The sequence below is a fragment of the Rhinolophus sinicus genome, linkage group LG05 (genome assembly GCF_036562045.2).
Source record: "Rhinolophus sinicus isolate RSC01 linkage group LG05, ASM3656204v1, whole genome shotgun sequence".
NCBI lineage: Eukaryota > Metazoa > Chordata > Mammalia > Chiroptera > Rhinolophidae > Rhinolophus > Rhinolophus sinicus.
In genome coordinates this window covers 15747454-15770699 of record NC_133755.1, presented here as the reverse complement: position 1 = coordinate 15770699, position 23246 = coordinate 15747454, and the positions used below count along the sequence as shown (strand labels likewise).

Here is a 23246-nt window from a genome sequence, read left to right as displayed (position 1 = left end):
GCCGTCCCGCGCCCTCTGCCGGCCGCAGGCCCCAGAGAGGGCTGCCGTGGTCCCGCCCGGGCCCGCGTCCTAACGAAGTGTGGGAAAGGAGGCCCTAACTCTTCCCCTCCCCTCGGGGCGTTCCTCTGACTGCTGCCGGGAAGCGGCCTCGAACCCCAGGGAGCTTTCAGCTAGGCCTCCCGGCCTGCAGCCTCTCGCTGCAGAGACGGTTGTGGAGCGGCGAGCGGCCCTGTAGACCGGGGAGGAGTCGGTTCTGGGCCAGTACCTCCACTAATTTGTTGTATTACTTTGAGCTAGACACATCCCGCGGGCCTCGTTTTTTATTCTGTAAAATTGGGAGGTGGTTGCCTAGATGATTTCACAGGCTGTTAGACAGGGGGAAAGAAAGATCATCTGCCCCCTTCGTTTCGTTTCACAGATGAAAAGATCTGACTGACACGTCTGGCTCGGCAATTCTGTTGAATTACCCAAAATGTCTAACGTTGACAGAGCTTTCCCCTCAAGAGGGCCCACACCTTTCTTCTTTTCTACCGGCTTTTTTTTTATTATTCTGTAATGGAAGTGCTACTTCCAAAAGTAGAGTGTTTCTTGTCACCAGAGGAATCAAACAGCTGCTGAACAGGCTTTCTGTGCCATGATGGCTTTATCTGAAAAGCATCCCTTATTCCAAAGGCTCGCTATATAACACCTATCTCTCCCCGGATTGTCCAAAGGATTGATGAATGAGTCACTGGCTGCGGAAGTACTTTGTGAAGCATACGTCTGTCCTCTCCTGCACTCATTCCCAGTTAGCTGTTTTCACCTGCCTCAACGTTGTCTCCCAACGATTTCTGCTAAATGTCTTCCAGTATTTTCTACCCAGTGTTAATTTCCAGCAACCTCTGTAAATCCTTAAGCCCTTCACACTGACTTCGCTTTGCAAACACCAATCTCCCTGGCATCCCTCTGAAGCAGTGGACTTCTCCCAAAGGCGGTACGCCATCCAGCCATCATTCACTGCGATACCCTAGATCGTCATCCACTTCCTGTCCTGCGCATTAAACAACCTTTAGCCCACACCCCACATTCATCTATAATATACATTCTTTTATAGATTAATTCAACTAATTCTTGTCAAAGACCTGTTACTAGGGCCCTCAGTCTTGCCTTCCCCGGGTTTAGCAAGACCTCCAGCCACCTGCAGAGTCTCCATCCCCAATAAGTCCTCTTCTGCAGGACCTACCTTTCACTCCAGTCCAATCCAGACTGTGTGAAGGTACCTACCAGTGAGCCACTTGTCCAGTAAATGCTGACTCCTGTTGGGGCTACACTCTAGCAACTGCTGGCTGCCGAATCCAGTGGACATTTCAATTCTCCCATCATGTGGCCTTTCTACAGCGCTTGATGCTGCTAACTCCTCCTGTTTGCAACTCTGCTCTCCTCTGTCTTCGTTATCATTCCCCTTTCTCTACCTGTGTTCAGGCCTTCCCTTTGCTAGCACTTTTCTTGGCTGCTCCTTTTTTACAAAGCCATGAAATGTTGATATCCTCAAGGTTTTGTTTTTTTCCCTCCTTTCCTCTCACTTAGATTGACTTGGTTTGTTTCCACAACTTCAACTGTTAATAACACCTGCATCTTTCCTTCCAGCCCCCACCCCCAACACCTGCAGCTTAGTGTCAATTAACTTTAAAACATCCTTAGGACATGCAGTGCTGAGATTTTGTTGAATAATTAATGAAACTTAAGGTATTACTTATATTGTCGTAACTATCCATAGATGTTAAAGAAAGAAAGAACTTTTCCAGGGTGAGACTCCTTAAGTAAAACTCTTAAGTAAAACCCTTGGACTATTTTCTTCTTCTACAGATCATAATCACTTGCCAAAACAGTTATTACCCACAGTTTGTTTATGTGTGTGTGTTAAAATACACATATTTACCATCTTAACCATTTTACGTGTACAGTTCAGTGATTAAATACATTATTATGCAGCCATGACCATCATCCATCTCTATCACTCTTCATCTTGTAAAACTGAATCTCTATACCATTAAACAATAACTCCCCATGCTCTCCTCCCCCCAGCCCCTAGCAACCACCGTATACTTTGTATGATTTTGACTACTCTAAGTGGAATCATAGAGTATTTGTCTTTTTGCGACTTATTTCACTTAACATACTGTCCTCAAGCTTGTTGTAGCATATTGCAGAATTTCCTTCCTTTTCAAGGCTGAATAGTCTGCCTTATGTATATACCACATTTTGCTTATCCATTCATCCGTCAATGGGCACTTGGGTTGCTTCCACATTTTAGCTATTGTGAATAATGCTTCAATGAACATGGTTGTATAAATATCTCTTTGAGACCCTGCTTTTAATTATGTTGTGTATATACCCAGAAGTGGAATTGCTGGGTCATGTGGTCATTCTATTTTTAATTTTTTTGAGGAACCTCCTTACTGTTTTCCACAGTGGCTACACAATTTTAACATTTTCACCAATAGTATATGAGGGTTCCAATCTTTTCACATCTTTGCCAACACTTGTTGTTTTCTGTTTTTTTGATAGTAGCCGTCCTAATGGATGTGAGGTGGTATCTCACTAAAGTTTTGATTTGCATTTTTATAATGATTAGTTATGTTGAGGTTTTTTCATGAGCTTATAACCCAATTTTATCTCTCCCAATTGGTCTTCTCTCCTCTAGCCATTTTCAATACTTCTCTGGCTACTTTTCCTAAATAGGCTCACTTCCTTTATTCCGACTAACCCCCCAGGAAGCCTTAATGCAGGGGCAAAAGATTCATTAGTTAGGTGTACTTTTTGAACTCCATAGCAGCCTCTCTGAAATCCATTTACATTAGCTATTTAAGTGAAAGTTCCTTTACTCCCAAAGTACAATGCCAATCAACAAGTAGGACTGACTTCTAAATAAAAGTTCCTTGAAGAGAGTTGTTAAATAAAAATGTAAGACAACATTTAACTTTTATAACCTAGATAGCTTTGGTTTTAGTCCAAGTCCTATGAACCCCATACATTAATAATAATCCTTTAGTAGAATGGAAGCATACTAGTTATCTGACCAGGATCTGTAACATGCCTGTTGAATTTTCTCCAAAGCATAATAGATTCCCAGTTCTATAAAACACCTGGCTAGAGTACATGATCAGTTACTGAAGCAAGAACTGATTTAATTCTGACACTTTTTTCAAATAATTTTTTGTTCTGTAATAATGAAACAAATTCATAAAATATTCAAACAATAAAGAAAAGTACAAAAAAAGTGAAAAACACAAACTCCACTGAGCCAGAGAAAACATAATGAACACCTTTCCACACATTAAGTATATTTGCACATATATATACAGTAAGGAATTCAGTTTTACATAATAAAAATCACACTATAAATGCTCATTGATAATCTGATGTCTTTTACTGTACGGTATATTTTCATCATTAAAATGGCTGACTACTCCTCTTGCATTGTATGTCTCTTTGTCCACTTACTTAACCAATCCCTTACTGGAAAACATTCACATTGTTTCTGGTTTTGTATGTTTATTTTTGTAAATAATGCTGTAATTCTAATGTGTGCTTCTGTGCACAGTTTGAAAATTACTTTTTAGGTTAAATTCCTAGCAGGTTAATTGCTGGCTCATAGGATACATACTTAATTGTTCCAATCTATGGTCCTACCTACAATGCATGAGCCTGCCACTTTCCCACAAGATGAATTTTATCAATTTTCCTTTTAATAGTCTTTAATCTCTGCATTTGCTTGAAGTATAGGCTTTAAGAAGACTAGGTTTAGAGTTAGGTAGACCTGGGTTTGAAATGGCTCTGCCCCTTAGAAGCTGTGTGACTTTGAACTAAACACTTTAAACATCTCACTGTCATCTGTAAATAAGATGCTAGCAAAGGATTGTGGCAAAGATGAATGGAAATAACATATGCAAAGCACATAGTATAATGTTTGCCCACGAGAAAGTAAAACTTAGCTCAAACCAAGAAAGTAACAATCTGCCCAGCCATTCATCAGGCTGGAAGAATAGGCACAGATAAAGCCAGCTGCACAGTTAACAGGATGCAGTGTCCCCAAAGGACACACTGCAGCTGTAAAGTGTCATATTAGCTGCCTTCTTCGAGTGACTACCGCTTTCCTACTCACTGAGAAACTTTGTTCTCTACAATCATATGTATCAGAAACTTTAGTGTTTGTAATTATATCAGTAAGAATGAAGCATCCATCTGTTGCCTGGAGAATCTACGTCCTTTTTGACAGAGATGTGGCCTTGATTTACAACCAAGGCATAGAGTTTTAAATAAGAGGGTTACTGTACAAACATTCTACATCTTCCTGAACTTTATTGTTTCCAAAGCAACAAGACTCTGGGTCCACTTTGTGATCCAAGACTGGATATGGACCCTTTTATACACTGAGCCTATCAAAACGCTGCTTTTTTTAAGCTACCTGAACTCTGCTAAAGGTTACTGTCTTCTAGGGTGTGGTATGAAGTAGAAGAATTACATAAACATAGGTTTTCACTTAAAACATCTAATAAATTTCTTTTTAACAATTGAAAATTAAATGGTTTTTACCTCCAAATGATAGTGATTTTGAATTGTTTCTCTTTGTCCTAGTACCTCCTAAGCTGTTAATTGGGTGGTAAAACTTTTTGCCCAGGAAGTTGATTTTTTTAAGCCAAATAAACTTACTATGTCATAGTGTTCCATTATCAAATGACAGGTTTTCTGATCTCTTCGCCGGGTCTTGTTGATTTGTTGCTATAACTTTATTCCTGTACCTCAAGCAGCAGCTATTCTCTGAAATATTCTTAGCTTCTACATTAGTTTGTTCACTTTTCAGAGCTAAGAACTTAGCAACATCATCTTGCTTCATGCTTGGTGGTGAATTCTCCAGTGACATAAGCAGCTCCAATGTGTCCTGGACCCAGTGGCAATGTAGGTATGACTGTGTTTAAAAGACAATCTTCCTTTCCCGCATGACCACTTCACACTTCTGGTCTCAAGAATTGTCCTGTTTCTCCTAAGGTGAACATTATCCATCCATTCTAACCTTACCTGGAAGATAAAGGAACCATACATTTCCTTTGGTTTTTACATCTGAATGTTGGGGATTATATTCTCTACGATGGACATTTTGGTTATTTTAAAATTTCAGTCCTAAAAGCACACTGCCATGAATGCTTTCTTTGCATCCTTCCAAGATGACAATTTCATCTATTTTCCCCAAGTAGTAATGCTGGAAAACACAGGCGTGGCTCTCTGACATATGTAGGCTTCAGTCAGACTTGCTAGTGGCTGCTTCTCACTTTTGAAGTCTGAATGCCATAGCCAGTTGTATATGTAGGAGGATGGGGTTGGCAGTGGTCTGTGTTGTGAGATTTGCGAGAAGCCAGCCGTACCCCACTCCCAAGCTTACCACAGCGCCTGCAATTTTGACAACAGAGGTTCGTTCCTTTGGGTTTGTAACTTGCTGTCTCAGGATGATCCTTTAAACAAATAATTGCACCCTGATTATGGTTATTGTAGAAAATTGAGAACATACAAACAAGTTGACAAATGAAAATAGAAATTACCTGTAGTTCACAACTCAGACACCATTACTGTTAATGTTTTGGTATTTCCTTCCTTTCCTTTCATAGACATGCAATTGAAAAGATAATCTTTTTCAAAAACTCTTTTGTTATGCATTTAAGCAGTTTTACAGTAAAGAAATCTGATGAATATAAATGCCACGCATTTCTCTAAATTTACTTCTGGTTCCTTCGTTCATTTAATAAATATTCCAAAATACCTACCACATGCCAGGCATTGTGCTAGATACAGATTAGTGAGACAGAACACTTTAACAGTGTATAAAAATGAACATATTTTTACAAATCAGTAACCAGATATATAACCAGTGCATGAACTATTTTATGAACTAGTTTTTCTTTTTTTCAATATTATATCTTATAGATTTGTATATATGCCTCAGACTTCTTGGTTTTTAAAAGCTGTATAGTATTCAATTGTATTGATTTCACCATTCCCTATTATTGCAAATTTGGGTTTATTTTTTTCCCCTTCTCTTGCTTTTGGATTCTTCCTTGGACTTTATTCTTCAAAAGAGGTTATCAAGGCACAGGTCATAATTGTTACTTATTTGAGCAATATTCTTTTGGAATTCAAATACTTAACAGGAGGAGAAACAAATTACCTTAGAAACTTACAAAATGCCTTAGACTTCTCATGGATTCGATCAAACAGATGGCTCTCTTCCCTTTTAGGAATGTAGGGGAATTGAAGCAGGTAAGAGCCACAGAGGGTGGGCATAGGCCACGGAAGGTGAGCTTTATCCTCTTCACAGCTCAGTTAGTCTTTCTGAGAGCAACAAGAATGGCTGCCCCTTTCCACCATCATTAGGTTAGGTTGTGGATGCCACCAGCCTGTGAGCACACAAAGGCAGGACCCTCCACACCCAGCATGAAGCCATCAGCCCTCGTGTTTCATTCGGTTTGGCTTTCAGAAGAATAACCTGCACACCGATGCAATTAACAGCTATTGACACACCGATTCGTTCTTTCATATCTCTGCTCACCAATGACTGAATTTTCTCGAGAAGATGGGGCCTATCAGCTGCTGGTGTTGGGACAGAGCCCCTGCCAAGGCAGCTGATACATGGGTGAGAGCTCGTGGTGGTACCCACTAGTGCCCTGCTGAGGGATGCTCTCTGCTGAGCCCCTACATAGCTCATATAGGGCTGGCCATTCCCTGGCCAAACCTTCCCTCCTCTCCAATGCCCCACTGAGCTGCAGGCTGCAGCAGTTTCAAATAGACAGCTGTGGAACCTTCTGGGTGGCTACAGGGTGACAAAGTTCCACTCTCTCAGCTTGATGGGGTGGGCACACTCCTCTTCCCCATCTCTCCTTCTGGGGCTGCCCAAACTCTGCCACTCAACTGGAGGAAAGGCATGAGAAAGCAGAGAAGGGAAAATTGCGAGCTATACTTCCTCAGTCCTGAAGGCAGGCCCTAACTTTTCATTATGCAAGAATCGTAAGCAGAAATTTTTCCCCGAGATTCATTCATGCAGTCATTCAATAAATATTAAGTTAGAGCCCTACTATGTGCCAAGCATTTTTTCTAAGTGTTGGGGGTGCAGAGGGAACTATTTCTGACCTCCAAAGCTTATATTGTGGAAGAAACAGATAACAAATGAATAAATAAGTAAATAAAGGAGGGAAAGTTTCATATAAGTAGAATATATAAAGTACAAACATTAATGCTAAAATAATCCAATGTATTAATCATTCTAAATCACTCTCAGAGAATTTCCCTTCAATACCAAACTGGAAAAAAATCTAAGAATATTTTTCAGTTCAATTTAACAAAGTGAGTGCCTACTTCCTACAGCGGCTAGGAAGCTATAAAGATTGAAAGGAGGCTCCCTGCCTTCAAGGCACTCATCTCTAACAGGGAAGTTTGATGTATTCAACTAACCATAATAGTTGGTGCTTGTAGAGCTTCATTTAGGGAAGGAAGATGTATATATTTCTATTCATGGAGCTGGAACAAGTCAAGGATATGCTTCAAACTACGCATATCCTGGGTCCACAGCTCAGAGCCTGCACATAGCTTCTTGTTTGATGAGTGTCTATAGTTTTGATTCTGAAACCGGAGGTCAAATGAGTCCAGGGCTCGTGCTGCCTGCAACACTCAGCCAATAGATGGACGCAGCAGTTGGGTCATAGAATAAGCGTTTATTATCAGAGCACCGGTGGTCTGAGAAGGCAGTGGGTTAACACCTCCAAAAACTGCCTTAACATTCTCAGACCGGCTTGGAGTTTTTAAGTGAAAATCTGGGCAGGCCTCCAGAGGTTACGTGATGGTTCCAGGGGGTCTGCATGGAGCCTTCCCTCTGGCCACGTGACTCTCTGGTGGAGTCAGCAACCCAGAAACAATGATGGGTTTAGCTTGGAAAGAATGCTAGACCATAGAGATTGTGATCAATAAGCCTAAGGGTATTAATCATAAGTTTCAGGGTAATTTTCCACAGGGGGTTGATCTATTGTTAAGCTATAGGTAAGTCAAGTAAAGGTGAGGCCGGGAAGACAATGAGAAGAGGCCTCTACTGTGGAGGTGCCAACCACATGCTGCTTCAATCCAAGGAAGGAGTTTATTTTGCCCCTTTGCTCTTCTCCATTATAGTCTCATCACTGCCCTGCAGCCTCTTCTGGCCTCCCTTCCCCAACTACCCTTTCTCCATGAGCTCTCAAAAAGTTTGCTATTTCCTTGTTTTCCTATTGTCCCTAGGGTCAGGGGACACTCTTACCCTTGGCTCTTTCCACATCTAACTTCCTACACCCACAAACTCCTAAGGCAAGAAGAGATCTTGGCAGAACTTACCCATAGTATAGGTAACGCAACTGAGGCCTTAAGTGACTTGTCCTAAGGTCAAACAGCTAGTTAGTTGCTTCCTCCAGGGGCCATTTTTTGCTGGGATGAGTCTGAGGGAAGGCTTTCAGGGACAAAGTTTTACAGATTTAAGGCACTTGCTTGCCTGCTGCTGCTCTTAGCATGGAAAGGAGAAGGGCCCTCAGTTATCAAATAGAGGTAACGCACAGAGCAGTCAAATCACCTGGCCACCCAGTGAGTAGGGGGGAAACAGGACTACAAGTGGTTAAGAAGTGAGTGGGCAGTGGGAGGGCAAGGCTAACTTGCTTGTGAAGTCTGTCGGTGGGGAGAGAAGATGATCGTCAAGAACCTAAACGAAGACAAGAGCAGTATCACTTTGATACAAGGGAGATACGCACAAGTCGGTGGGCAGAGGGGAAGATTACTTATTCAAAAAGACTGAAGTTTCAAAAAAGGAAAATAATGAACCAAGCAAGGTTTAGGGGAAGTAGACAGGGATGAGATGAAAGTCACCAATGGGGATGTGACTTCTTGGCTTACTTTGCCACGAGGGATCTGTTTCACTCTAAACTCCATGAGGACAAGGAGCAAGTCAGGCTTTGCTCACCATTGTTCCTCACCTAGTAGGAACTCTAGAATATTAGTTGGAGGAATGAATGAGTGGTAAGGGAACCTCCCAATGCTGCACTTAGGTACTCAGTAGCAAAAGCTGAGGCCCAAATTAAAGAGAGAAAAAAAAGAGGCAAGAAGGAGGTTGAAATATAAAACCCAGATGCGTGCTTTAGCCTCTTTGGCCAATGTACTGGATGACACCCAGGAAACCAAGACAAATTGTCAGTAGTCACTGCCATATAGAGAAACTGACCGTTCCGGTGACTTCAGTGCTGATGTTAATTGGAACTGTACACTACAGCATAAAAATATTTATCATCCTGTTCTAAATGCCAAGTGAAATTTATCATGTAAATCTTTGTATGAGGACACTGAATAGCAGAATAGCCCTTGACAGAAATTTTACCAAAAAAGATAGAGAAATTATACATATGCACAAGGGTGATATTCAAAATATTTAACGACTGGTGTAACACAAAAGTCATCCATCCCTAAGCAACCCGTGTGGCCACAGCCGTGCATGCTGACTATCCGGCCTGCCCATGGCTGTTGCGTACACAGAGAGGCCAACAGTGCTAAGCTTTTAAAAGGCTCTTCTGCTGGGAACAGAGAATGTGCAAAGCAAGTTGTGTGCTGTCAGAGTGACATCTTCCCCCACAAATTCTTAGCCTGATGCTTCTCCGTCTAGTTGAGTAGAAGTTTACTCACTGTTCCTTCAACTTTGTCCTCCAGACTTCAGCAAACCCTCATACTGGCCACATGCTTCAACTTCTGTGTTCCTTCACTCATCCCATTCCAAAGTCAGCCACACCTGTATGAGGCCTGCCTTTAGCTAATCCGTATACCAATTACCTTCACTGGCCTGTAATTATCCCCAATGCTGCCACCACCTTAGTCATGTGCCTAACAGATCAGATTCTTGACAAGATTTATCCATAGAAAAGACTCAAAGAAAATTTTATGGCATGGAGGATCAAGGGGAGAAATCCAAGCTTCCAGAAGCTGCAGATGGAGAATATGAAGAGATACAATTAATAATCCCCTGAGTTTTTTTGTGGGTCATAAGGAGACTCCACTTGTAATTTTGAAAGATGGAAAACCAAATATGGAGATGATACACTTCTGTCACTGCTTCTGGCAATGAGGACTTCCCTGTGTCTTACGTTGTGTTTTGTAGTAAAACCAAAGGCAGCATATCTGATGGAATGCCTCCAAAAATTCAGGAATGTGTTATCCAACAACACACAGGCAATTGCCACAACTATTTAGCCTCCTATGGAAGGTGGAATTTATTGCACAGGGTTATAATTAACCAATCATTCAACAGGGTAATGGGCTGAATTGTGCTCCCCCTGCCCCACAAACTCCTATGTTGAAATCCTATCCCCGCGTACCTCAGAAGGTGACTATTTGGAGAAAGGGCCTTTAAAGAGGTGATTAAGTTAAAATGAGATTGTAACAATGGGCCCTAATCCAATCTGACTGTCCTTATAAGAAGAGGAAATTTGGTCACACAAAGAGACAGAAGGTGAATATTATGCTAAGTGAAATAAGTCAGACTGAGAAAGACAAATACCATATGATCTCACTTATATGTGGAATCTAAAGAACAGAATAAATGAGCAAACTAGACAGAAATAGACTCAGAGATACAGAGAAAAAACTGATGGCTGCTAGATGAGAGGGAGCTGGGGATGGGGGAGAAGGTGAAGGGATTAGAAAGTACAAATTAGTAGTCACAATGTAGTCACAGGAATATGAAATACAGTATGAGGAATATAATCAATAATGTTATAAAGATTATGTAGGGTGTCAGATGGGCACTGGACTTACCAGGGGGATCACTTCATAGACTGTGTAAATGCCTGACCAACACGCTATACATATGAAGCTGAAGTAGAATGTCAACTATAAGTAAATATATATTTATATGTATGTATAGTCACGGGATGTGGAGTACAGCATAGGGAATAGAGTCAATGGAATTGTAACAGCTATATGTGATGTCAGAGGGGTAGTAGATTGGGGGAGGGAGGTTATCACTTTGTGAGGGGTGTAAATGTCTAACCATTACATTGCTTTGTACACCTGAAACTTAAAAAAAGAGAGAGACACACACACAAGGTGAAGGAATTAAGAAGTACAAAATTGGCAGTTATAAAAGGAGTCATGGGGATGTAAAGTACAGCATAGGGAATATAGTCAATAATATTGTAATAATTATGTATGGTGTCAGATGGGTGCTAGACTTATCCATGGGGTGAGCACTCCGTAAGGCATATAAATGTCTAGTCACTATGTTGTACACCTGAAACTAATATAGTATTGTATGTCAACTGTAATTCAAAAATAAATTTTAAAAAAGAGACACCAAGGATGCACTCATGCACTGAGGGAAAACCATGTGAGGACACACCATATTTCCCCGAAAATAAGACCCGAAAATCAGCTCTAATGCATCTTTTTGAGCAAAAATTAATATAAGACCTGGTTTTATTTTACTATAATATAAGACCCGGTCTAATATAATATAATATAATATAATATAATATAATACCGGGTCTTATATTAATTTTTGCTCCAAAAGACACGTTAGAGCTGATTGTCCGACTAGGTCTTATTTTTGGAGAAACAGTGTAGTGGGAAGGTAGCCATCTGCAAGCCAAGGAAAAGAGGCCTCATTAAAAAAAAAAAAAAGAAACACCAAACCTGCCAACACCTTGAACTTGGACTTTTAGCCTCCAGAACTGTGAGAAAATAAATCTCTGTTGTTTAAGCCCCCCGGTCTCTGTATTTTGTCATGGCAGCCTTAGCTGACTAATACAAACAGGTACTTAGGGCAGGCCTAATGCACAAGGGCTGCAGTGACAGTCTCCGTAACTGGGAGGTAAGAAGGCTGCTCCTAAGTCCTATATTTCTTTGTATTCCCCAAATGTTCAGTGACATGCCCTTCACAGAGCAAAACCTCAGCACAAATTTTTAAACTCATAGTACATATAAAAAAAGTATAAGACACAGTCACTACCTTCAAGATGCTTGCAAACTGGTAGCGGAGATAAGACAAGCATGGCAAAATAATTAGCAAAGCAGGAGGACATATGGTGGGGGGAGGAGGGGATGAAGCACTGAGGGATCCATAGAAGCATTTGTGGAGTGCTTGATGGCTCGGATTCAAACAGAAAGGGAGGAAGTAGTGGCATTCCTGGGAGAGAGAACAACATAGGCAAAAGCAGAGAGTTGGAAATGCTTTATTTTCTATCAGGAAGAGAGTAAATCATTGTGCCAGCTAGAGTGGCATGTTCAGCAAAGAAAATACACCACATTTTGAAGAGTTTTGAATGCCAGTCTCAGACCTGAGGACTTGATCTTTGTCCTAAACTCTCTTCTGGAACCAGGACACCTCAGATACGATTCCCTCCTGGTTATGGGAGTTGAGGCAGGGTAAGAGGGGAGGAAAGGCCGGCACATGGAATTGCCAAAGTGAAGGGTGGAGGAAGATCAAGAGACAGCAAACTGGGGCATAGCTAGGATCAAGATAAAGGAATCAGAGAGGCAGAACTCATTATGAGGTAACCAGACTGACCTAGAGGTGCTGAGGCAGCGCACGCCCCTGGAGCAACTCCCCGAGGCCCCAGAATGCAGCACAAGAGCTTTACAGAAGCCTTGTCTAGGGATGGAGAGGGCGACATTAAGAGAGGAGCATTCTGGACAATATGTAGATGATGAGGGATCACTGAAGGTTGTTGACCAGAGGACAACAAAATGGTATTTGAGGAAAATCAATTAAGTACACTGTAGAACTAGAGTTAGAAAGGATAGCACGTCAAGACATGATTTGAAAGTTCTGAAAATCTTTTTGAAAACACAGTTGCATTTTTCTTTATTCACCATACAGGCAGGCCTTTGTAAATAAATGTTAAATATGAAATGTATGCCCTCTTTAGAATGATTGCTTTTGTCTTTAGACTATCTCCTAGAAAAAAGTTAATCGATTAATGTTATGGTTTATATGTCAAATGCCTGTGAATTTGGACAATGTGAATCACTTCTATGTAGCACAATAATTTCTGAATGAACTAATAGTTTCTAAACCTTGTATGGTGAGGGTATGATGTTGTATCAATTCCTTGTTCAAAAATTATGGAAATAGACTCTTGGTATGTAGGCAAAAATTAATTACTTGGAAGGATATAGGGCAGGTCAGAGAATAGAAAGATCTGTTGGATCATTTGTGCTCAAGAGGCCAGAACCAAAGCAGCTTCAGGGATCTTGGTATCAGGAATGTGTGAACTGTCATTCTATGGCACTGCTTTCAGATAACATAGCATCACCTTCTGTGTTTGTATCTCTCAGCTCAAAGTTCAATTACTGGGATAAAAAGTGTTATTGACTAAGCAAAAAGCAAACATCAAACTCTGTGTTGGGGGTAGATGACAGAGTGTTGTTACTGACAATCCCATCAAAACCACGTATTAGAGTATTAGACGTACTGGGCAGACACAGCCCCCAAGGAAGGAATTCTAGGCAGACAAAAAACAACTGATGTCCACTCTATGTACTTCCTCTTCCATATTTCAACCTCAAAAGAGCGAGGACAGGTGATTGGCTAAGATACTGCTTAAATGCCTTCCACCCCTGAGAAGTCTACACACCAGAATTAGTATTTGTCATCCAGAGACCAAATCCTACAGATAACGATGAATTCATGGACTATGGATCTTTTCTATACAGAAGAATCTCATTTCCTAGAATTTGCTATTTTTTTTCCAGTATATCTACATGATCTGGTGGATTAAATTTTTTTTTCATTGTGGTATAGCATACATGTTAAAAAGCGCACAAATCATAAGTGCTCATCTCAAAAAAATGTTTACAAGGTGAGCAAAAGTGTAATCAGAATTCAAATTGAGAGATAGGATAAAATCAGCACCCCAGAAAGTCTCCCATAAGCCCTCTTCCTCCCAGCAAAGGGAGCTACTAAACTAACTTTTACCTGTGTACATTTGAAAACCCTTTGACAGAGAAATTGTAGTAGTTGGGAAAAAATAGTGAAGGTTCATAAAAAACTAAAAACATTTAAAACAAAAAAAAAAATACGGTATTTATTAACTACAGGGGGGGAATATTGTAGTAGAAACAAGACATAATCATAGTATACCGTTTGGTTCAACTGTGATGATTATTTATACAATCATCAAAAAATAATTACTGACTGAAGATTTATACAAAAATTATGATAACTTTTGAGGTCTCTGAGGGGGTCCAATAAGTAGTGATCATCTTCTCAACCTGAGTCCTGAACAAACTGAGCAATAAAACAAAAGAGTGTCAGACAGAGGTTAAGATATCACCTTTATCATAACTGATATAGGCCAGGTTGGAGGGTGTAGCATCGAGTCTTTTTGCAAAGTGGGGTGGTTAGTACAGAACCAGACTTAGGGAGAGTTACCCCCTCAGTTGTGGGCAGTGCAGGACCAAGGCAGCTTTCTCACATAAGTTCCTACTGTTGCCCATTTAGCCAACAGGAGCGCCTTCCGGCCAGCAGGCAATTGTTTTCCATCCAACACCATTAGATTTTCAAATTTGTCTCTAGAAAGTAGTTTAGTTCAATAAAGGGGAAAGTTTATTTCTCTAATTCTTTTGGTAAAAAGAAAACCATTCTAGGCAGTATTCATGTAGGAGTACATTTTAATTAAGATATAGCTAGCGCTATAAAAAATAAACTCCTAAATGTGTAATGTCTCAAACACAATATAAATTGATTTCTTGTTCATGGCACAGGCCAAATCATATGTTCTTCATCAGCTGAGGCCGCCCTGCCATTTTCCACACATGGCTTCCAAGGTTGCACTAGTCGTCTCAGCATAGAGAAACATGTGAGGGAGGTTTTTATGGGCCAGCCCTGGAAGTGTCACTCATCGTTTCCACTCACATTCAGCAGGCTGGAGACCTAACTGCAAAGGAAGCTGGGAAACGTAGTCTAGCTATGAGTCCAGAAAGAAGAGGAGAGTGAACTTGGGTGAACAGCTATCAATCTCTGCCACTGAGTGTAAAGGTCATGTGGGCAGGACTTCATCTGTTTCCCATTGCCTCATGTGCCTGACACGTAGTAGACACTCAATAAATGTTTGTTGAATAAATAATATAGTGAAAATAGCATGGGTTTCAAAATCAAGAAGACCTAAATTCTAATTCAAGCTTTGCCACTTTCTAATTACATTAATTTAGGCAAGTTACTTATATTTCCCAAGCCTCAGTTTCTCATTCGCGTAATGGAGATAAAAATATGTTTGTGATCTGCTTCCCAGGCCATACCAGCCAGGTGTGGGAATGGATAGTGACTAAAAATATGCCAACAAAAATAGTATTTGTAAAATAGGCCTCTTTGATTTCTTCCCAAAGAGCTCTGGGAGTGGGGAAAGGGGCATGTAACATGAAGCTGGTGGTGGTCTCATAAGTATTCTTAAAGAACTATAGTCATCTGAGCAGCCAATGGAGTCTACCATTTCCTTGTTTTCTGGCTGTGGCATCCTGGGGTGAGGTCTGCTGCCCAGTGGTCAAGGCCAAAGCTGAGGCCTTCGTGCTCCGAGTTACTCTGTGCTCCCCGCTCCCACCATTCCTCCAGAGCTCCGTGGGCTGCTCTCTGCCACATGGGCTGCCCAGCAAAAGTAACGTTTGTTTCTACTCTTTTATTCAGTCCCACTAGGACTGACGTAGGAATCTCCAGAGCAGAGTCAGCAGACAATATTAGTGACAGGCAGCTTACAATACTCACAACATCCCTCCCACTTGGACACATATTTGCCCCACTCTCCTTAGAATGAGTCATTTCTCAGGACCTCCTTGATTCTTCAAGCAAATAAGTCCCTTCCCACCAGGCTTCTGGATATTCCTAGACCTGTCAGAACTCTGAATTCAGGTTAGGCGGCCAACCTGGGACCCCACCCTGCCCCCATCCTTATCTATTTTGCAGGATTGATGTTGGCATTTGATGAGATAAAGTAGGTAAAATACCGGACTTAGTGGTGGCATCAAGAAGGTACACAGTAAGTGTTGGTTCCTTTCATATTCCTTGGGCTACTCCTAGTGATTATAAACCTTCGTTCTACAGTCGAGTCCACATTCCAAAATTAAATCAATAAACAAGAAGACTTAACTCGTTACAGAAACATGTTCTTGTTGATAAACCCATCATCTAGCCCCTAAAGGGAGCCTAGCCACGTGTACCCTTGAATCTTGGGACAGATGGTTTTAAGTGCTTCATTACTTTGGTATCTAGGGCAAGATCAGCAAATTCACAGTTAAAAGACATTTTGGATATACGGCCCTGGGAGCTTGAATGCTCCAAAATAGAAAATAGGAAGCTGCTGTAGCCACAAGAGAGCGATATCATGAGAGCAGCATATTTACACATATGATTTTTCCAATTATCTGCAGATATTTACTATTTAAATGGGGTGTGGGAGTCCCTCACGGTGGTGTTAGTATCCTAACAGCTGCTGTATATGAGACCCTCATTTCAGTCCTGACAGAAAGCTAGAATTAGACCTCAAAATCCACATGGAAAAGAGGAAAGCAAATATGCAAAATAAACATGCTATGCCACCAAATGTCTTCTGGATGAATTAGAGCCCCAAAAAAGAAGCATGGAAAACAAAAGACACTTGCAGTCACTGAGGAATGAGCAGATGAGGGCCTGGACCAGGAGGCAGATGCTTAACTGCTTTGCTTATGGCAAGTGTGAGACACTGCAGGAGAAAAATCAGGAGGAGTTTGTGACGGGTTAGCTATAGGACCTGATAGAGGAAGAGGAACGGAAACAGCTATGGGGTTGTTATAAGCTAGAGGTGCCGGTTAGTGCTCCTGAGCTTAAAGCATAGAACTGAGAGATAGAAGACCCGTCTGTCACTCTGCACAAGTTATTCATCCCCTCGTGGGCTCAGTTTCCTCATTTGTAAAGTGTCTCCATCAACCTCATAGTATTTTTGTGAGGCACAGAGAAGATGATATGCAGAAAAGTGCAGCCCAAGCGACCGTGTTCTGGACAAGTGGAGGCAGGCAATCCATGTCACCATCATCACTCTCGTCATCATCAGGAGGAAAGTTGGGAAGGGATATAGTTTGAGAGAGAATACAATAAATTCCACTTTAAATATGCTACAATGCTGGCATAACGTCCAGATGGAGATAGCAGATAGCAGCCAATGTGGGGGGATGAATTAAGGAGTTAATAAGTCAGGGCCATTATATATAACAATGAACATGTTTCTGCAAGGAGTTAAGTCTTCTCGTTTATTGATTTAATTTTGGACGCAGTCTAGCACTAAGGTTTATAATCACTTGCATGACATAGAAGTATACACAGGACACCCGAGGGACAACGTACTAGTATCTCTGTGCTTTGGAAGGCTGGATGTGGCTGCTGCCACACTGCAGACCCTGGACTGGAGTCTCATTTGTCAGTGTCCTTGCATGTCCAACAATGTGCAGTACAGAGAAAATAGCAAAAACAAATAAGATTGAAATGAGAAAAAATGGTGTTGGAGTAAGTAGAAAAGAAAGGAAGAAAGAGTAAAGTGGGAAAGTGAAAAAAGATGCTGAGTAAAAGATATTTGCCCACTGGATGCAATTATAAATAAACTACTGTATTTTCCCGAAAATAAGACCTAGCCAGACAATCAGCTCTAATGCATCTTTTGGAGCAAACATTAATATAAGACCCAGTATCATATCATATCATATCATATCATATCATATCATATCATATCATATCATATCATATCACATCACATCATATCACATCATATCATACCATACCTGATCTTATGTTATAGTAAAATAAGACCGAGTCTTATAAAAGACACATTAGAGCTGATTGTCTGGCCAGGTCTTATTTTCGGGGAAACACAGTAGTGCAAAAGACAAAATTTGCACATACCTAAGAATGTTAATGAATGAACTGGACTGAGTATCATACAAAAACTGTGAGGCAAGTGGCGGTGCCAAAAGGAAACTTACTCAGTTTTCCTGAGAAAAGGTAAATCACTCTTTGTAAAATAAATTATATGGTATATGCAAAAAAGAGAAATTGCTGTTTAAAGGAATCCTATGACAATTCCTCATGTGAAGCAGAGTTCTCTTTAAAAAACAATGATCACTCCCATTTTTTGAATTGGCTCATTGCACAATTTATCACTTTGGTAGAACTTCATTTGCATCTACTAAGACTCCTTAGATTAAAATAAGGATATATATTAAACCTAAAGTTCAACTAGAGATAAGCCATTTTCCGCCTTCTCTCCCAAGTACATCTTCTTGAACAAGTCCCCTGGAGATGCCACACCACCTCTCTGGCTAAAAGTAACTATGCAGTGAATGACGGAAGGAGTGGGCCCCAGACTTGGGCTATCCTACCCGTTAGGGTCTGGTGCATAAAAGTGAACTAGGTAAGCCTGTTCCCTCTCCTGAGTTTTTGGACGAAGAAACAAATTGTCAAGCCAAGTTCAAGAGGCAAGAAACAATGAGAAAGCAGAGGAAGCTGTCAGTAGACAGAGGAAAATGGATGTGCTGAGAGAATCAGAGGAGCCTCAAGACAAAAAGATTTCCCTCATGTGAGGAAGACAGCCTCCCAGTTTCAGTTTCAATGTGTGGACAGCCTTACCATAACGTACATTTTCTCAGAAATAATAGCTTCCACTTACTAAGCATGTACCAGTTTCCAGGTTCAGTGTTACCTGTCTTATTTCTTCCCTTTCTCGCCATGTTTCTGTGAAGGAGGTAATGCAATCACCTCCAAAGGCTAAAAGAGGCCGAAACTTGCTCAAGGTCCTAAGCCAGTAGGGAGTGGCAGAGTATGGTGGACTCCAACCCAAGTTTGCCTGACTGAAAAATCTATGCTCTTAACTCTGTATTGTGTCCCACTCCTCCCTCATTCCCATCCTGACCCCCGTGATTAGAAGACACAGACTGAGCAGTTGTCCCTATTCAGAGGCCATAAGATAGTCCCCTCCTCCTCCCACACGTCTGAAATATCGAAATGAATCTATCTTATTGGTTTACAGTAGGAAAAATCATAATATCAGATTATTCAAGAAACTATGCTCGCACAATTGTTTGATGGACAAGGTTGGTGATATGCCTGCTCTGGGCTCATGGCTTCTGGGGAAGGGGAAGATGGAGGGAACATAGGAGCTGTGGGATCAGGAAATAGGAGAAAAGTCCCTTTTAGTAAAAGGTTAACTTAAAAAGCAGATTAAGAAGAAGGCCAGCAAGAGAGACCAGATGCAGATGTTGATGGGGGTTGGGTGGTCAGAACAGCATCACTGCTCGGGATTTCAAGAGGCTGAGTGGAATGTGACCCATCCTGTATGGGAGGGGTGAGGCCCCAAGTATGTCAGGAAAATGGGACTTTACTTCCCTGTGAGCTAAGAGCTGGACCTTCATTTAGAATGGGGGTAAAATTTACCTGATAGGACTGAAAATCCCAAGATAAAGTTCATTAATTAATTCATTGTATATTTGTTAATAATCAGTTTATTAATCAAGCTCTTAATAGGTTGTTAGATAAGTTTAAATTTAAACAACAAAACCATGGACCTACAATTTACCAACTTCATATAGTATGTAATCTAGGATTTCCACATTCTGTAGCAAACTGGTTTTGCACTCTCGCTGTCTATGCAAGTTGGGATTTAAAGATAAGTTATGTAACAGGAACCCCAGAGAGAAGAAAAGAGAAGTCTGTACTCTTGAGGACCTAGTCGACTACATAAGAAGTGCTTCTTTGGGGGTGGGGGGTAAACTTAAAAATCTTACCCTCTTCCAAATTCTGACACTATCACCTAAGGGAAATGTTTTTCAAACTGTGGATCATGAAATTTAGTTGGTCGTGACCAGGATTTAAAAAAGAAAATGAGTAAGCACTGTTTAAAACATTTTACACACACACACACACACACACACACACACACACACACACACCTATGTACTGAATTCAGATGTAAAATGTATTCTTTATTTTGTTGTGGTTTACCAAAAATATATATATTTACTTTTATTTACTTTTCAAATTATAAATATATATTTTAATACTGAATGTGTTTTTCAAACAAGCCCCACCCCTGCACCTGGAGATTCTTATATTATCCCAAGGGTCAAGTGTACCCTGCTTGAGAATCATTGGATGAAAGCATAGGGACATCTAGTCTCTTGAGCAATAGAAGAAGCAGAAATTTCCAGCAAGGAAAATCTATAAACCTTCTGTTTTGGATGTTTGCTGAGTTTGTTTCATCACACTGTTTCCAGAAAGAATGTAGAGGTCAGTGGGCCACAAAGAGACAGAAACTGACATTCAGGATATGTGAGTTCTTAGGCTGATGAAAGTGAAAAGGTGTCATTACCAGTATGCCTCTATCATAGAAATGTAAGTATTACAGCCAGTGTGATCTTTAAAATATTAAATAACTGGTCAGCATGACTACTAGACAATCTGAATGAATGTTGACCATAAACAACCAATAGGTGTATTTCACCTGAAGGTCACCCTGCGCTTAGCAATGGAGAAGTACACGTATGATTAAATACCTGGCCCTCCCCAAACAATACTTTGAATTGTAAGAAGACATTTCAGAGTAAGAGCTAGAATTGGTCAATGTCAAAGAGATAACAGTGGGGTTTAAACTATTTTTTTTGTAAGTTGAAGCTAGGAACAATCAGATATCATGTGAGAGAGAGCAATAAACAAGACTGAAATGATGAAAGGTCTTCAAGAAAACAAGGACATCTGGAAACAAGAAGGAGGTAAACTAGGTTTAAAAAAAAAGTATAAAAATCTATATGGGAGGGATGGAAGAGAAAAGCAAAAAGGAAGGCTTGGAAGATCCAAAATAATGGAAAGAAGATCATATCTTGATTACTGAAAAAGTAAGATAGAAGTACGAAGAGTATATCCATGATGCTTTTAACGGAAAGAATATATTTTAAAGGACAGAGACAGGATATTGCCTGAGCTTTCCTCCTGTTCAAGTAAGTACCTGGGGAACCATAGTTGCTTTGGGATCTGGGATCCAGGACTCCGCATAGAGATGAGGAAAGATTGGCCCACAGGCTGTCACAGATGGAGTCAAGGGAAAGATAGCATCCTGGGAAAAGCTGAGAATGTGCTACACACAGAGTCCCACGGAAGTCCTGGGCCAAAGGATCTGGATGAAGAGGCAGAAATCACAAGGTGCTGGGCAAAGGAACAGGAACTGAGATCTTGGGACCAGGTAGGGAACTTAGAAAGACAGGTGGGAGGCAGAGCCCAGGGGTTTCCCAGGGCACTGGGAAATTTTTATGGTGCTGTTTAGAGGGCTAAGCTGGTTTTACATAAACGCAGTAGAGCCAACCTCTTAACTTCAGTAAGAAATAATAGCCATGACAACAAAAATAACTACTCTTTTTACCCACCATGGGCCTTGTTTCGAATCTTAGTTCCATCACTCGCTGGTGACAGAATGGGTATAATTTAACAGAGTTACTTAACCTTCCCCACCTTCAGTTTTGTCTTCTTTTAAAATGCAGATGATAACACTTTTACACTCTCTCCCTGGATGATTACATCCATTCCCATCCATTAATGTCCCATCTTTATGTTTGCAACTCCCAAAATTCATTTCTCCAACCCTAAACGCGTCCTCTGAGTTTCAGACTCCTGCATTCAAACACAACTGAAACTTAACAAAGGCAAAATGAAATTCTTCAGATTCTACTTCAAGGTCAAGGACCCTGGTCATTGTCTACAATTCTTCACCTGCATAAATGGCACCATCAGCTGATTCCTTGATTCTTCCTTGTCGCTCAATCTGAACATCCAATCCAAAGACTCCTAGAAAAAAATCCAAAATCCTTTTGAGGGCCATGGCCCATCTCCTTAAGTCCTTCTATCCTTGCCTTAAAATGAATCTGACCAAAATCACAATGAGATACCATGTTACCCCGAAAATAAGACCGGGACTTATATTAATTTTTGCTCCAAAAGATGCATGAGGGCTTATGTGCAGGGGATGTCATCCTGAAAAATCATGCTAGGGCTTATTTTCCAGTTAGGTCTTATTTTCAAGGAAACACGATAGCACCTCACACCTGTCAGAAAGGCTATTGTCAAAAAATCAACAAATAGCACACGTTGGTGAGGACATGGAGACATGGGAATCCTCATGCACTGTTGGAGGGGTCATAAATTGGTTCAGCCATGATGGAAAACATCAGGGAGTTTCCTCAAAAAATTAAAAATAGAGCTGCCATACGACCCAGTAATTCTACTTCTGGGTATTTATCTGAAGAAAACAAAAACCCTAGTTCGAAAGGGTATATGTGCACCCCTGTGTTCATTGCAGCATTATTTACAATAGCCAAGATATGGAAACAACGTAGGTGTCCACTGTTAGATGCATGAAGATGGCACACACACACACACACACACACACACACACACACACACACACTCGGAATATTACTCAGTAATGAAAAAGCATGGAATCTTGCCATTTGCAACAACATGGATGGACCTTGAGAGTATTATGCTAAGTGAAATAAGTCAGGCAGAGAAAGGCAAAGTGAAGTCTGACTTCACATACATGTGGAATCTAAAGAGAACAAAACAAATGAATAAACAAAACAGAAACAGACGCACAGATACAGAGAACAAGCTGATGGTTGCCAAAGGGGAAAGGTGTAGGGAGGATGGGTGAAATTAAAAAAGAAAAAGAATCTGCCATGACCATGAAAACGCATGAAACCCCTCAGGCCTGCGTCTCCTGAGTCCTCCTCACCCGGACCCCTTTCTCCCCTCTGCTCTCAGCTGCTGCCCTTATTGCTGCCTCTCCAGGTTTTTCAAACCCTGTTCGGTTATGGTCTTTCCCAATTTTCTCTAGACCTGGCATTTATAACCTGTTTGTGATGTGTTCTCTGGCTCCCCCTGAGCCCTCTTCCTCCGAAAAGGTTCTTTTATTTTCCCGCCAGTCCTACACTCACAGACCTTGGGTAAGAAACACTTCCAAATTCGCTTGAGCCTCAGTAAAATTTGGTTGTGCAGAGAACTGTGTCGGGTGGATCAGAGTGAGTGAGCAGAGAAAACAAACTACTTTGAGAGCGATTGCATATTAGACATGTCCAACTCAAAAGGTGCAGCTTTTGATAGAAAAATATGTCCCCTTTTGTGCCGTGGCAGGTGGGAAGGATTCAAGGTCACGCTGAAGATA

General features: G+C 41.0%; 1 long non-coding RNA gene across 2 annotated transcripts in view; it reads right to left on the bottom strand.

The window, feature by feature from the left end:
• Positions 1 to 2613: 2613 nt before the first annotated feature.
• LOC141571514 (uncharacterized) overlaps positions 2614 to 23246 on the bottom strand; it is a 32510-nt gene continuing 11877 nt past the window's right edge. Inside the window, exons 2-4 of one of the 2 annotated variants that reach the window (XR_012496276.1) lie at positions 21797 to 21871; positions 5420 to 5489; positions 2614 to 5058 (exon numbers count right to left, since the gene is read on the bottom strand). This is a non-coding gene — a long non-coding RNA (uncharacterized LOC141571514). The remainder of the gene's footprint in view (positions 5059 to 5419; positions 5490 to 21796; positions 21872 to 23246) is intronic. The other variant, XR_012496275.1, reaches the window with a different exon arrangement.